Consider the following 13,611-nt stretch of genomic DNA (forward strand, 5'->3'; position numbering starts at 1 on the left):
CCAGAATCTCACTTCAAAAATTACAGGATATTTAATAATGAAACAATATGTTTTCTTTTCAGACATTTTAATTTGTAATGTAATTGTCGTTCTTGTGTGAAAGTAAACATGAAGTATTGAACTTGAAGGTGAGTGAAATTAAATAATTTCTTGCTTCAAAACAAACCTAAATCTTGATATAATTGGAATTTATAACTTACTGAGGACAACCTTGAAATATTTAATTAATAGGAACCACTGCCAGGCTATAACATCTTGTCTACAGAGTTGTTCTCAGTTGATTACTTTATTTCATTCCTTTAGTGATAGTGAATGAAGCCTGTTTTCCCCTGTTCCTGAATAAAAACTTGGCAATAAGATAAACACTTGAGCAGTATCACCATGGTTGAAAGAATTAAATAAAAGGGCAACAATCTTGCAAATGCCAGTTTCTGAATCTTTTAAATTAGCTCTCAGTATAAATTTGGGGAAAGGGTTTTGTCTGAATTATTCTGATATAATAATTGCCTGTCTCTGTTTAACCATGAAAATGCAACTTGAGGGCATTTAGCATGTTACTGACAATTTTCAAGGCACTAACTTGTCCTGAAGAGGCCTTGAAAAGCTAACTATGCTGTGAGAGCAGCCTAACTTATCACCCTGGAGTGATTCAGGTATTGGGGCGAATCTGACTAAATATTCTTAACAATGCCTCCCTGGATTAACAGACTGTATCTTGCGCAGTTCTGGAAGGTGCGAGTTCTCTTAATAGAACTCTTCTGCTTGTGCCTTTTATAAGATTGTTAAGAAATTCAGTTCATATTATCCTAACTCATCTCTTGATTTTTAAGTACAGCTTCCCCAGAAACATCAGATTCACTCTGCTTTTCAATTACTGTGCATGAAAGGTATTCTTAAATTATGGAAATCTATTCTCAGGCTTTCAATTATCTTAAGTGTTTATCTCTAAGAAGTGCACATTTAGCAATACCTTTTAAAGCTGCTGAATGTTCAGACCGCAGACAGCAAGGCGGAATGTGCTGGGAGGTGCTGCAGGCCAGTTTTCCCAGATGCAATTTAGGAGTAGAAAAGTAAGGCCTGTAGTGATTCCAGTTTCTCACTGGATGCTGTGTCTTTGCATGTGTCCAATACACATTCCTATGCTATCTCTTCGGGAGAGATGAGCATACCTGAAAATTGCTACTGTCTGTGAGCCAGGTCTGAAAGGCATTCCTATAGCAACTGTGTGATTCTAGGAATTCCAGTAACTCTACTGACCCCAGGCAGAGACAGTTGCAGAGCATCGTTAGAACATATTGCTGGCAGTAATTTAGATCAAAAGGGACAACAGAGATTGTTAAAATTCAAAATCCCATTCTTTGGTAGTAAGGAGGCAAATAGGCAACATTAAACTAGGCAACGTTAAGCTGGAAAGGGGAGTGCAGCTTTGGAAGAGGGAGTCTGGGTTTGAATATTGTATTCATTAGTTATTAACCTAATATGTTTCAGCTGTAAAATGGATGTGATTATATCGACCTTAATGCAGTATAATGTGTTTTTTAACGAACTCTAAGCACGGTGCGTGTAACAGAGTGTCTTCCAAATTTATTGTGTCTATCGTTGTTATTGTTGCTTTTAGCATTATTGGTCCATGGAGAGACAAAACGAGGCACAGAGAAGTTAACTGAACTAGATGAGGCTGAAACCCGGTCTTAATTCAGTGCATTTCTGCCTTGAAGCATCTTAGTGACAGAGAACAGAGGCAGGATAAGATTTTCCTGTATTTTCTAAGAAATAATTTGAAGCAGCATAAAAAATCCCCTGAAACTCCATATCGTGTTCTTTGCTTCTTGAGTGTGTACATAGTGGAATCAAAAGCTTTCAAGGAACCTCCACACTCCTAGAAGATGAGTGGGTGCATAAGATTATGACAGGTCCAGCTTCTTGATGGCAAACTTAGCAGAAATCCAATAAGGCCTTTATCTATGGCGTCACATAGTAATGTCTATTGCTTGTCTGTGCTGTCTTTAAGGGTATTCCTTGAAATATGGATCATTGTAAAATGTTGCTGTGGGGAAACTCTTCCCTGAGTATGTATTACTTGGTGTTAAAGCAATGGATTACAAATCAGAACCTTTAGAAGCCTCATCATCCATGAAACTGATTTCACATACCATCTGCTAGGTGAAGGACATCCTAACATAATGGTCTATTTCTTTGAAGCATCAACACATTCACGCAGATACCTGTCCATTTACCAGTGCTTTGGAAAGCAAAAGAATATTACCTTTTCATTGTGGTTCATTGAGTTGAATCAGTGCTTTCTCTTATGAAGGAAAGAGAGACACATCACTGGAAAATGCAACAGCCTTTGATGACTACAAAACTTCCAAGATTAGTAGATGGTAGTTAGCATATTAATACTGGTAACTATTTTGGGGTTAAATATAATTATATTGAATTCATCAGAATACTCTTTCTCTTGTTACAACATTTTTAGAGAACCAACTAAGGCGTCTTGAGGAGACTGGGTTTTTGAAATATGGAATTAAGATGAGTTTTTCCTGAGAACTAAATTATTTAACTAGAATGAAATTACTGGAGGAATGTTTAAAGGATGATACACGAAAGAAAGGAAAATGTTTAATTAAAGCCATAGTTAGTATCTTTGTAACTACAGGCCATAAAACTGAGCCATCATCTCACAGTGGGTGTACAGAGTGCTGAAGCACAGTGGGAAAGTGATTTTTGTAGTACATTTATTAAATCAAATGATTTTGGATTGTTTTGAAATATGAGCTTGAAAATTTAACACAAAGTGGGAGGCAGCACTGAGCAGTGGTTAAGACCATGGTTCTGCAGTCAGACTACTGAATTTTATTCTTAGCTCTACAATTGCTAGCTGTGTGGTATTGGGCAAGTTACTTAACTGTGCCTCAGGCTTCTCATCTGTCAAATGGAGATAATATTAGTACCTACTTCATGGAAAAGCTTTGCAGATTAAATGACAGATGATGCGTATAACGTGTATAGAAAAGTGACTGGCATATATTAAGTCCTCAATATGTTTCAGCTATGAGAATTAATTAATAGAGATAGAATGACTTAAAGCAGTTAGGATGGTGCTTATTCAGTATGTTATCTCTTTTATAGTTATGAAATATAGTGTATTCTCATGCTTACTATTGTTAAAATACAAAGTGGAGACAAAGGTGAATACATTTTTTAATCACACATGTGTACACATACCCTGTGCAACTTGAGTAACTTCAAGTTTCGCCCCTTCTTTTTAAAAAAGCAGGGGCAAATTGCTTCTTTACTGAGAATGGAAAGATTTTCTTATTAATAAAGTAGCAGCCTTTATATTGTGAAAGTATGAAAAACATTACTATCAAAAATAATGAAACTTTGGAAATAAAGGGAGAAATGAAGTTTATGGAATTGATAAAAAAATAAATCATAATGAGGAATTCCTTTATATTTTGCACTACACAAAAATAAGAATATTAGAAATATGGCCACTGCATAATGTGACATTTCATAAGGTTTTCGTGACCATAAAAGATTTCAATATGTGATTATTTTATCTGTTGAAGACCTTAAACACTCAGACTTGAAATGAGGGTTACACCTCTGAAGATTCACTAATTTTGACATTTTTATTCCCATCATTTCAACTTTTCAATTCAAAAAGTACTTTTTTCCTTTTATATTCTTATTTTCATAAGGTTCCTCATGTTGATTTTTTTAATATTTAATCTTTGCCTTTACAGATTCTTTGAAGTAATATTTACATGCCATAAAATTCACACATTTTAAGTGTACAAGTCAATGACTTTTAGCAAATTTACAGAGTTGTGCAATCATCACCACAATGTGATTGTAGAACATTTTCATCACCCCGTAAAAGATTCTTTGTGCCCATCCTTAACTCCAGGCAATCACTAATCTACTTTCTGTCTCTATTGTCCTATTTTTTTAATATAAATGGCTTTTAATATAAATGGAATCATACAATATGTGGTCTGGCTTGTTTCACTTAATGTAGAATTTTCAAGGTTCATCCATATTATAGCATGTATCAGTACTTCATTATTTTATATGGCTGAATAATATCCCATTGCATGGAAATACCACCTCTTGTTTATCCATTTATCAGCTGATGGGCATTTGCCTTGTTTCCACTTTTTGGCTATTATGAGTAATGCTACTATAAACATTCATATATAAGTTTCTATGTGGATATATGTTTTCATTTATATTGGGTATATGCCTAGGAGTGGAATTGCTGGGTCATATGGTAACACTTTGGTTAGCATTTCAGGGAACTGCCCAACTGTTTTCTAAGCAGCTGCACCATTTTACATTCCCACTAGCACGTTGCAACTAATGAGCCTGAATAAGATCAGATAAGATTCAGTGCTATCCTATTTACAATAGCCAGGACATGGAAGCAACCTAAGTGTCCATCAACAGATAAATGGATAAAGAAGATGTGGCACATATATACAATGGAATATTACTTAGCCATAAAAAGAAACGAAATTGAGTTATTTGTAGTGAGGTGCATGGACCTAGAGTCTGTCACACAGAGTGAAGTAAGTCAGAAAGGGAAAAACAAATACCGTATGCTAACACATATATATGGAATCTAAAAAAAATATGGTTCTGAAAAACCTAGGGGCAGGACAGGAATAAAGACACAGATGTAGAGAATGGACCTGAGGACACAGGGAGGGTGAAGGGTAAGCTGGGATGAAGTGAGAGAGTGGCATGGACATATATACACTACCAAGTATAAAATAGATAGCTAGTGGGAAGCAGCCACATAGCACAGGGAGATCAGCTCTGTGCTTTGTGGCCACCTAGAGGGGTGGGATAGGGAGGGTGGGAGGGAGATGCAAGAGGGAGGGGGGATATGGGGATATAAGTATACGTATAGCTGATTCACTTTGTTATACAGCAGAAACTAACACAACAATGTAATGCAATTGTACTCCAATAAAGATGTTAAAGAAAAATAAAATAAAATAAAAGAATGATCATGAGAGTGACAGGATGTGACACCATCTGAGTTGGTGAACCCAGTGAGCCAGAGACTAATTCAAACTGTACTTCTAGTTATGGACAGACATAACTAAATGTCCTTTGTTGTTTGTTTGTTTGCCTTCATTGAAGCTAGTTTCAGTAGTGTTTCTATTACTTATAACTGAGTAATAAAGCTGTTGAGGTATTTATCAACGGATAATTAGATGATAGTCCTATAAGCAGGATAAAAGAAGCAAAGACACCGAAGTAAAAAAACAAAACAAAACAAACAAAAAACGTGGAGTGTGTTCAGGAAATAGAATCAAGGCCAAGATCGCAGTCCCCAAGGAGAACCAAGGAGTAATTTTACTTCTCTGATCATCTAATTGTAATTATTATCCTCCAGGTCTGTGTCTTCCCCGTGTGTCTCACTAGCACTTGGAACAATGTCTTGAGTGTGTGAGGAACTTAATATATGACTGCTGAATGGATGGATTCTAGAAATAAGTAATGTAATACTTAGATAAATGTTGGTTTATAAGACTATTTTCACATTCTGGTTTCTGAGAGCTAAGATGGAAAAAGTAACAACAACAAAAATACAAAGGCTTTATAATTAAACAGATGTGAATTTATATACTGCCCCCTTAATTCACCAGTTTTGTGAACTTAGACAGTTTCATTTGCCTCTTCTATAAACTGAGCACGAAAAAATCTAGACTCAAAGGGTTGAGTCTAGTGTGGGTTTTATGAGATAATCTATATAAAATGCTTCTAGAAATGTCTAGCTCAAAATAAGTATTCAAGAAAAGTCAGTTGACCTTCTAGAATTCTTGAGGAGTCGTCTTCCCAATCCATTTGGAAAAATAGGAATCCTCCTTATCAGATCTCTGTTAGGTGGCCCAACATGCCTCTGCTTAAATATATTCAGTACTGGGTAGACCCCTGCTTCCTGTTTCATGTTTGGACCACCAGAGGTGCCTTTAGTGCTATCAAATCAGTTTGTGTTATAATTATTTAAGAACATTTAATTTAACCGTTTGAAGTGATAAACAAAATTAATACTTATAAGTCACTTTTGTCCTTCAAAATTGATTTTAATTCTTGCTACAGGCATAGTTTTATCTCATATGAAAAAGTAAATCTTCAAATGACATTATCAAATTAATAAATCAACAGTTCAATGTCCAATGTCCTAATGTGAATTTAAAGAAAAGGTAGTTAGTCAAATTGAAATCTCTTTATCTGGAGAAGTTATTCACCATATTGAAAAGGGTGACAATTTTTCTGTACAATAACAAGAATAAGCCATTGGCTAAAGTAAATATTGCACATTTACTTAACAAGAAAAATATTATGCATTTCTTAACAAGAGCTTGGATACATATGTCTGATATTTTCTATTCGGAAGTTCCTTTCACTTGCAAATATGTCTGGGGAGGCAATGGACCAAATGTAAAAGAAATTTTTTTTCTTGCAGTGCTATACTGCTCATCATTCAGTAAATGTGTATATATCCTGTTTAGTAAAGAGGAAAGACCCATAGGCCTATATCTCCCTGTAAATTTCTCTTTTGCCAAGTGAAGTCTTGATAATTTCACCAGCCTTGAAGCAAAATTAAAGAAGTGACTGATTAATATCTTCTTGGCTGTGCGAACATAATTCTGTCTATTGAATTGAAGGATTATTAATCCCTAGTAATCATGTTTGTGCCAACTTGACTGCTGAGCTCAAAATATTTCCAGTCGCAGGAGGTTGAAAAAGCATATGGATTTTAGAAAGGGAACAGGGAGAAGATGGTGATTCTAAATGAAAAAGGAACAGTACTAAACAAAAATGTTGATATCGCAAGTTTAGAAAATGAAAGATTCTGTGAAATGCCCTGGAACCCCCTGGGGAGATAAAGAAATAAAATTGGGATTTTTCAGCTTGATTAGAGTTTGATTTATGAGCTTTTTTGCTGTTGTTGTTAACAGAGGTAGAACAGGAGGAGAATAGGATTTACCTTCTAAGGGAGAAAAGCATTTTGAAAAATTTCTTATAGTTCACATAGTTTAACAACAAAAAAAAACTTTTTCAGTGCATAAAGCTGAAGTTAGTTTTAAAAAAATCCTGATAAGGGAAAGAAATTACTGAATCATATAATTAATCTATGGTTTAAATATGGTTTTATTACAAATAGTTCAGAATTTCAAGTTTTATCAGTGTTTCCCTGTCCAAAGTATGTATTCGCATTGCATTTTTAAAACTTCCTTATTTACTGATGCTTATCGATTAGAAATGTTTCATTATACACTTAAAATTAAGTAAAACAAATTTTTATTACAGAGATAATAAAAGGGGAGAGCACATAAAAAATGAGATATTCTTCTACCTTTCTTATTAAAACTCACTGGTTTTTCTTTGTTTTTCTCCCTGCCTGTGTCCTTTCAATCTTATGCTAAGATTTGGTTGATTGGCCCTTTAGGAGAGATTGTTCTGAGGATTTACCTCCAGCCTTTGCCAAATTTTATTCTTTTTTTTTTCTTTTTCCATCACAAGAATATTATCCTACACAACACAGCATTTTCTGCCTCCTTGGCACCCTCTTTCTCCTTGCATGGGCCAGTCAGAACTTCTTAGCTATCGCTTCTCATCTATGCATGGAAGGATTGCCCTCTGCACTCTGTCAAAATTCTCTTCCTCTAAGGAAACTCTTATTTTTATAAGGATCAGTATCTGTCCTACAAGCACTCGGATTTTCCAACTCTTTTAATTTCCTCCTGTAATACAAAACAAAATACACAACAATATCAAAAAACAAAAAATCCAACAACAACCTAAACCATAAACACAACCATCTAAATATGAAGGTTCATTTCAGAAAATAGTAACTTTCTAACATTTGTCTTCTGCCATCCTCAGGACAGATTGAGAAGAAAGGGGCTGACTCTGCAATAGAAGTGCAGGATAAGGGGATCTAGGTTAAGCCTGACTGCTTGTTTTCTGACAATGATTCTTGCTGAATAAGAGAATGAGCTTTCATAGAAGACTGTGAGAAAGTAAGCCTGGATTGATTTATGTGAGGTACAGTCCAGGCTGGGAATGAACTAAACAATGTCTCAAAGTACCCACGATCTATTAACTATGTTTCCTATTGAGGGCAAATTGAAGAAATGATTCAACTATTTGACTTATTCGAACCCATCCTAGTCTCTGTCTATCCCATAACCATTCTCCTCCCTGCTTTTATTTTGTTGTCCTTATATATTTTTTAAAAGTTTGAATATTTGAGAATGTGTGTGTGTCTGTGTGTGTTTGTGTGTGTGTATACACATATGTGTGTGCCAGATCTCAAAAGTGAATTGGAGCATCGTCAGAGATCTCTTTGAGGAGCAATTCAGACTCTTGAGAAAACTGTGGATAGTTATTCATAGCATCAGAATACCATCCTTTTTGTAAAGCAAGTAAATGTATAAACTTTCCTTAGCCTTTGTGATAATTCAAACATGAATTGCTTTATGTTTGCTGGAAAAAAAAGACTTTAAGATAAGAAAATTAATAATGTGAACTAACTTTCAAGGTAAATGCAGTACTCCATTTCCCTTGGAGTACTGCAAGGGAAATGTTATATATATTTAATATTTTATATATTGTTATATATATTGCTATATATAAAACATTAAATATATATAGCATTTAGATATAACTATATATATTGTTTTATATATTGTTTATAATGTTATATATATTTAATGTTTTATATATGTTTTATATAATATATATTCATATACAAAAATGTATTATTTATATATTTTTATTTATTTATATAAAACATTTATATAATGTTTTATATATACTTAATGTTATATATATTTAACTTAATTTAATAAATATTTAATGTTATATAAATGTTACATATATTTCTCAAATATATAACATTAAGAATAGCCTATGATATAAAGACAACTGCCCATCTTAAGTGTCATTTGTGTTTTTAATAATTTAGATCTTATAGGATTTATATTTTATATATATTACTTATATATTACTGTAAGTATATGAAAATTTTAAAACTACATATACTTTCTGCAGTATTCACTTAATTCAGACATTGCTCTGATTCTCCTCTTTCCCTTTTCTCTTCCCAACTCCACTTCCTACAATTAAATGTTTGAAATGAAATATTTACAGATATAAAACTTTGGGCAAACTTTTGCTTCTTGAACAATGCTACCTAATTTAATAGATTTCCTTCCCTATTTTGTAAAAAAATCATCCTTCTCATATATAAGATTCATTAAAATGCTCCCTATACTCTTTGACTTCTTTGATGATTTTTTAAAAGATGTTATGGTGCAATGACAGTATTTCCACTCACTGGGGATCTCACCTCCATGGTCTATTGGTGAAAATTGTTTGAACTAAGATGATAGATTAATCCCATGTTTTCTTGTTTTCTTTCTTTCTTTTATACTATAAGTTATATTAAACAAACTAGTATGTGAAAGCTGTCACATAGTTTCAATATTTTTCAAAAACAAAGTTGACTTTCCTATCTACCTTAAACCTGTTTGATTTAACTAATTTGTTTTAATTTAACTGGATTTTTATCTTGAAGAATATTTGTAAACTCATCCAAATTGAGAAGTAAAATGCTGTATATATCATTTTTTTTTGAAATGTCTTTCTTTTCAGGTTTGTTTCCATTCTCTTTACCTATCACGTGGATATTTTTATTATACTTTCCTTAGCAGCAACTATATCTTCGTGTATAAGCATACATATTGATATTATAAAATATTTTTGTAAAACACAATCACAACTCTGTGTGTGTGTGTGCATAGTATACATACACGCTCTGTAGACTCAGTCCAGTGATTGCTAGGGAATATGATCTGGAACAATTCAATTGAGCCAATTATCTTCTTGGGAGGATATCACCATATACCTTTCATCACTATGAAAAGGAGATGATGTTTTCCATTCTCCACTTGGTCTAGGCACCTTTTTGTCTTGCTTATATAAGGCCTATTTCCTCAATTTTACAAAAGCTAGAATGATCAGGCCCTTCAGCATTATATCCTAACGTGGTCTGTTGAAGACCTTCTGTGAGCATGATAGCAAAAAAGGACTTCTCTAGATACAAAACAAATCTTTCAGGGAGCATTCTGTATGACTTACTGATAAAAAGATCTTTCAAGTCCTGCTACTACTGCTTACTAACAGTGCGACCTTGGACAAGCTCTTAGACACTCTGAACCCCATTTCCTCATTTGTAAAATGAGGATCATAATGTTAACTACTTCATTTTTGTAAGAATACATAAAATAATGCATGCCAAGTGCCTCATACATTGCACTGGCAGATGAACTATGTATAGAGAACCTGGGTAACTCATTCAAGCTCATATGAAACTGGGTGTTAACTCATTCATAATTAAAGCCAAACTTGTGTTTATTCTTCTATTATACTAGGACATAGATTTATCCTCTCTATCAAAACATGACCTTCTCCTTCTCCCTAATGCCAGGTAATATGTTCTTTGCCTTTATTTTACTTTATGATTAAGCTAGTACCACTCTCTGTCTTGCAGAGTGCTTAAGTATAATTATTACTCTTTCTTTGTTAGAGATAAAAAATATCATTAATGACTGTAGACTCATCTATCAAAAGGCATATTAACCTATCAGTTGTAATTAGTTCAAATTACTGTTGACATTAGAAAGCAGAAATTTACCATAATGACATCATATTCTTTTTTTTTAATTTATGACAAGAAAATAAATCAAAATTATATCTTTATCATTAGTTAATTAATCGTCCCAGTATATTCAAATAATATGTTTCATTTTTCAGCATGTCATTTTTACAGTATTATACTTTCCCTTTATCCCTTTCACCCTCTCTTTACCTTCATATGCCCACTTCAAGTACATATTAATAGGAAATGCTTGTTTTTTTACAGATTTTTTTGGCTTTTTGAGGATTTGTGACCAGAGATGACAATAATGTCAATAGATATATCTTTGTAGATTTGAATTTGTACTATGACAGTTGAGAAATGATACTGACAAGTATTAAGTGTTTTCTTTGCCCTGTGGGGTAGGGTGGAAGGAGCAGTTGGTTGGCTTCTAATTATATGAATGAGAGAGGAAATAGAATAATTGGACACTATTTGTAAAAATGACTCATTGTATAGAAAAATTGCTGATAAATAAAAATATCTTGGGGGGGGCAAGAAATAGAAAGGAATCAACATGAACATTTATTGTATTTATAGTAAATGATATTTTATTTATTTTCTAGGTCCTCTGTTAAGAAATTTACATACATTATGTCCAATTTTCAAAACAGTCTTTCTGAGGAATAGGAATTGCAAACTCACTCTGGACCTTAAGAAAAAGGGGATAAGGGACTCAGAGGGAGCTAATTAACTTTCCCAAGATCAAAAACTCTTAAGTGCCAAAACAGAGAATCAAGCCCAGGTCTATCTGACCCTTAATACTTATACTTTACCCACAACTTGATATCACTTGAATAAAATATATTCAAGAGTTGTTCTTTGCAGTTAAGATTTTGACCATTCAGAAAGTAAGGCTCTCTGATAAATCTGCCATAGATGGGTCAGTCAGAGAGTTAGCTAAATATAGGACAGAAAATGATGGTTCAAGCCTTCTGCACTATTTTAATGATCATTAATTAAGTGTCATGTTTGGGGGCAAAACTGCTGAAGGTAGCAAAGTAGAACTTCTCAGGCTGTTTTAGAAAACTATAAAATTTGGTTGCACATGATTTGGTCTGAAGTATTGTTCAGCTCATGCAGACATTGTATAAATATGCATATCCCTTAAAAGATGTCACATTTTAAAGTCTTTTCCCCCAGAATAACACCACAGCAACAGGAAATCCATTTTGTCATTGTCATCCAATGTCATATCAACTTTTCTCAGTGATGCACTGCTTTTCGACCAAAATGATGATATTTATTGGTTTGGATGAGTCACGTCTTTTGCTTACTACTCTGCCCACAGGCTCTTTTGAATCCCTTTCTAGATATACAGGGAATTATAGTTGGTCTATCTCTAAAATTTCATGTTATTAAATTGGCCCACAAATGTTTTATCCACTCATCTCCTCATTATTTTTCCCTCATAATGTGTTAGATAGCTGTGAGCTACATTTTCTTTCTATAAATAGTAAGAGTAATGTTATGCATTTCTCACATCTCATAAAAACAAGACATATTGAATAAAGATTGAAATTTGACATTAACTGGTGCTATCATAATCTTGACTTTGTGCCCACCAGAGTCCACCCTGGAACTCAATGGCAGGGATTTTCTCCAACTGCCTCCATCTCTGCTTTGGTCACCCTGCCCACAAAGTTTACATGGCCTCCCTAAGGGAGTGAGCATATGCCCTAATGTACACATGCTCTTTTAAAAACTTCCAGGGAAAGAGATTTTGCAGCAGTGAATCAATTAGCCTTTCTGGTACTTAATAGCTCACTTCATCATAAAGTTCTTTCTTTTACTCACTGATCATCACTTTTCTTACATCCTGAATCTAACACTTGCTGTTTTTTGTTTGTTTTTATTTTCAAAAATGTCCTTGACCTCTCAATTCATCATAATTTGTTTTTAATGTTTATTTTTTAGCACCTTTCCCAAATGAAATATGCCTGTTTCTTCATCCTTTTTCTGTGACTTCATTTTGAATTAAGGTGAGCTACTTTCATATACCAAACTAGATATTTTTCAGTATGCTCTAAAAGGGAGGCTAGAAGCCGTGTAGTAAACAGTTACTATGGAAGAAAAAAATGGTTTGGTATTCTAGAGCTTCTGGCTATTTTCATTTATTATGTATTATCCAGAGTTAAATTTTAAATACCTTGACACCTCAGTACCCAGCTACTACCTTTATCTCTATTGATTTTAAGCAACTTATCCTCTTGGAAGATCTCTTTCCCTTCTCTCTTTAAATTGCTCTGGAGTTGTGAAAAAAAGTTTATAATATGAAGCAAACACATCATGTCATATATCAGGTAGAGTTAATACAGGAAGACACAAATGATTAACTACCTAGATGGTGTAAATCTATCGGATGTCCAACTTTTGCTCTATGTCTCTTATCCAAAATCTGAATTCTTTACCTATTCATTTCTCCGAAGGAGCTCTTGTTAATGCATACTGTGGTGAAACTAAGGCAATAACATTTATCTGGCTTATCCTCTGATTTCTGACAATATGGGTATCCACTCCCACCTATCAGTTATTTCATCCCTATTTTTATACCCCTACGAAAGATTTGTGTTTTCATTGGAGATTTGTGTTTTCAGTGTTAGTTTTCAGGGTCAGTTTGTCCTTTTCTTTTCTACAACTAAATACAGGTGAAATTTATCCTCTGGCATTCATGTTCTGTCCCTGTAACAGACACTTGTTTCAGTCTATTGCCATTTTGTGCCTTGCCATTCCCTTGAGATCTGATAATTGACCAAAAGTTAACTTAATAGGAGGATATATAGCTAAGAGAATGTCATCTTTAGAATGTGTATTGGCAATGCCTAAAGTCCAGTACACGGTTTGTGCTCATGTCTTTGACCAGGACCTTGTTTTTCTGCTAT

The 13,611-nt window shown here is 33.8% G+C and overlaps 1 protein-coding gene across 1 annotated transcript in view; it reads left to right on the forward strand.

Annotated features, from left to right (window-relative positions):
* The window catches only part of PCDH11X (protocadherin 11 X-linked), a 685,545-nt gene that overhangs the window by 629,446 nt on the left and 42,488 nt on the right, over positions 1-13,611 (forward strand). The window lies entirely within an intron of this gene.

The sequence above is a fragment of the Balaenoptera ricei genome, chromosome X (assembly GCF_028023285.1).
Source record: "Balaenoptera ricei isolate mBalRic1 chromosome X, mBalRic1.hap2, whole genome shotgun sequence".
NCBI lineage: Eukaryota > Metazoa > Chordata > Mammalia > Artiodactyla > Balaenopteridae > Balaenoptera > Balaenoptera ricei.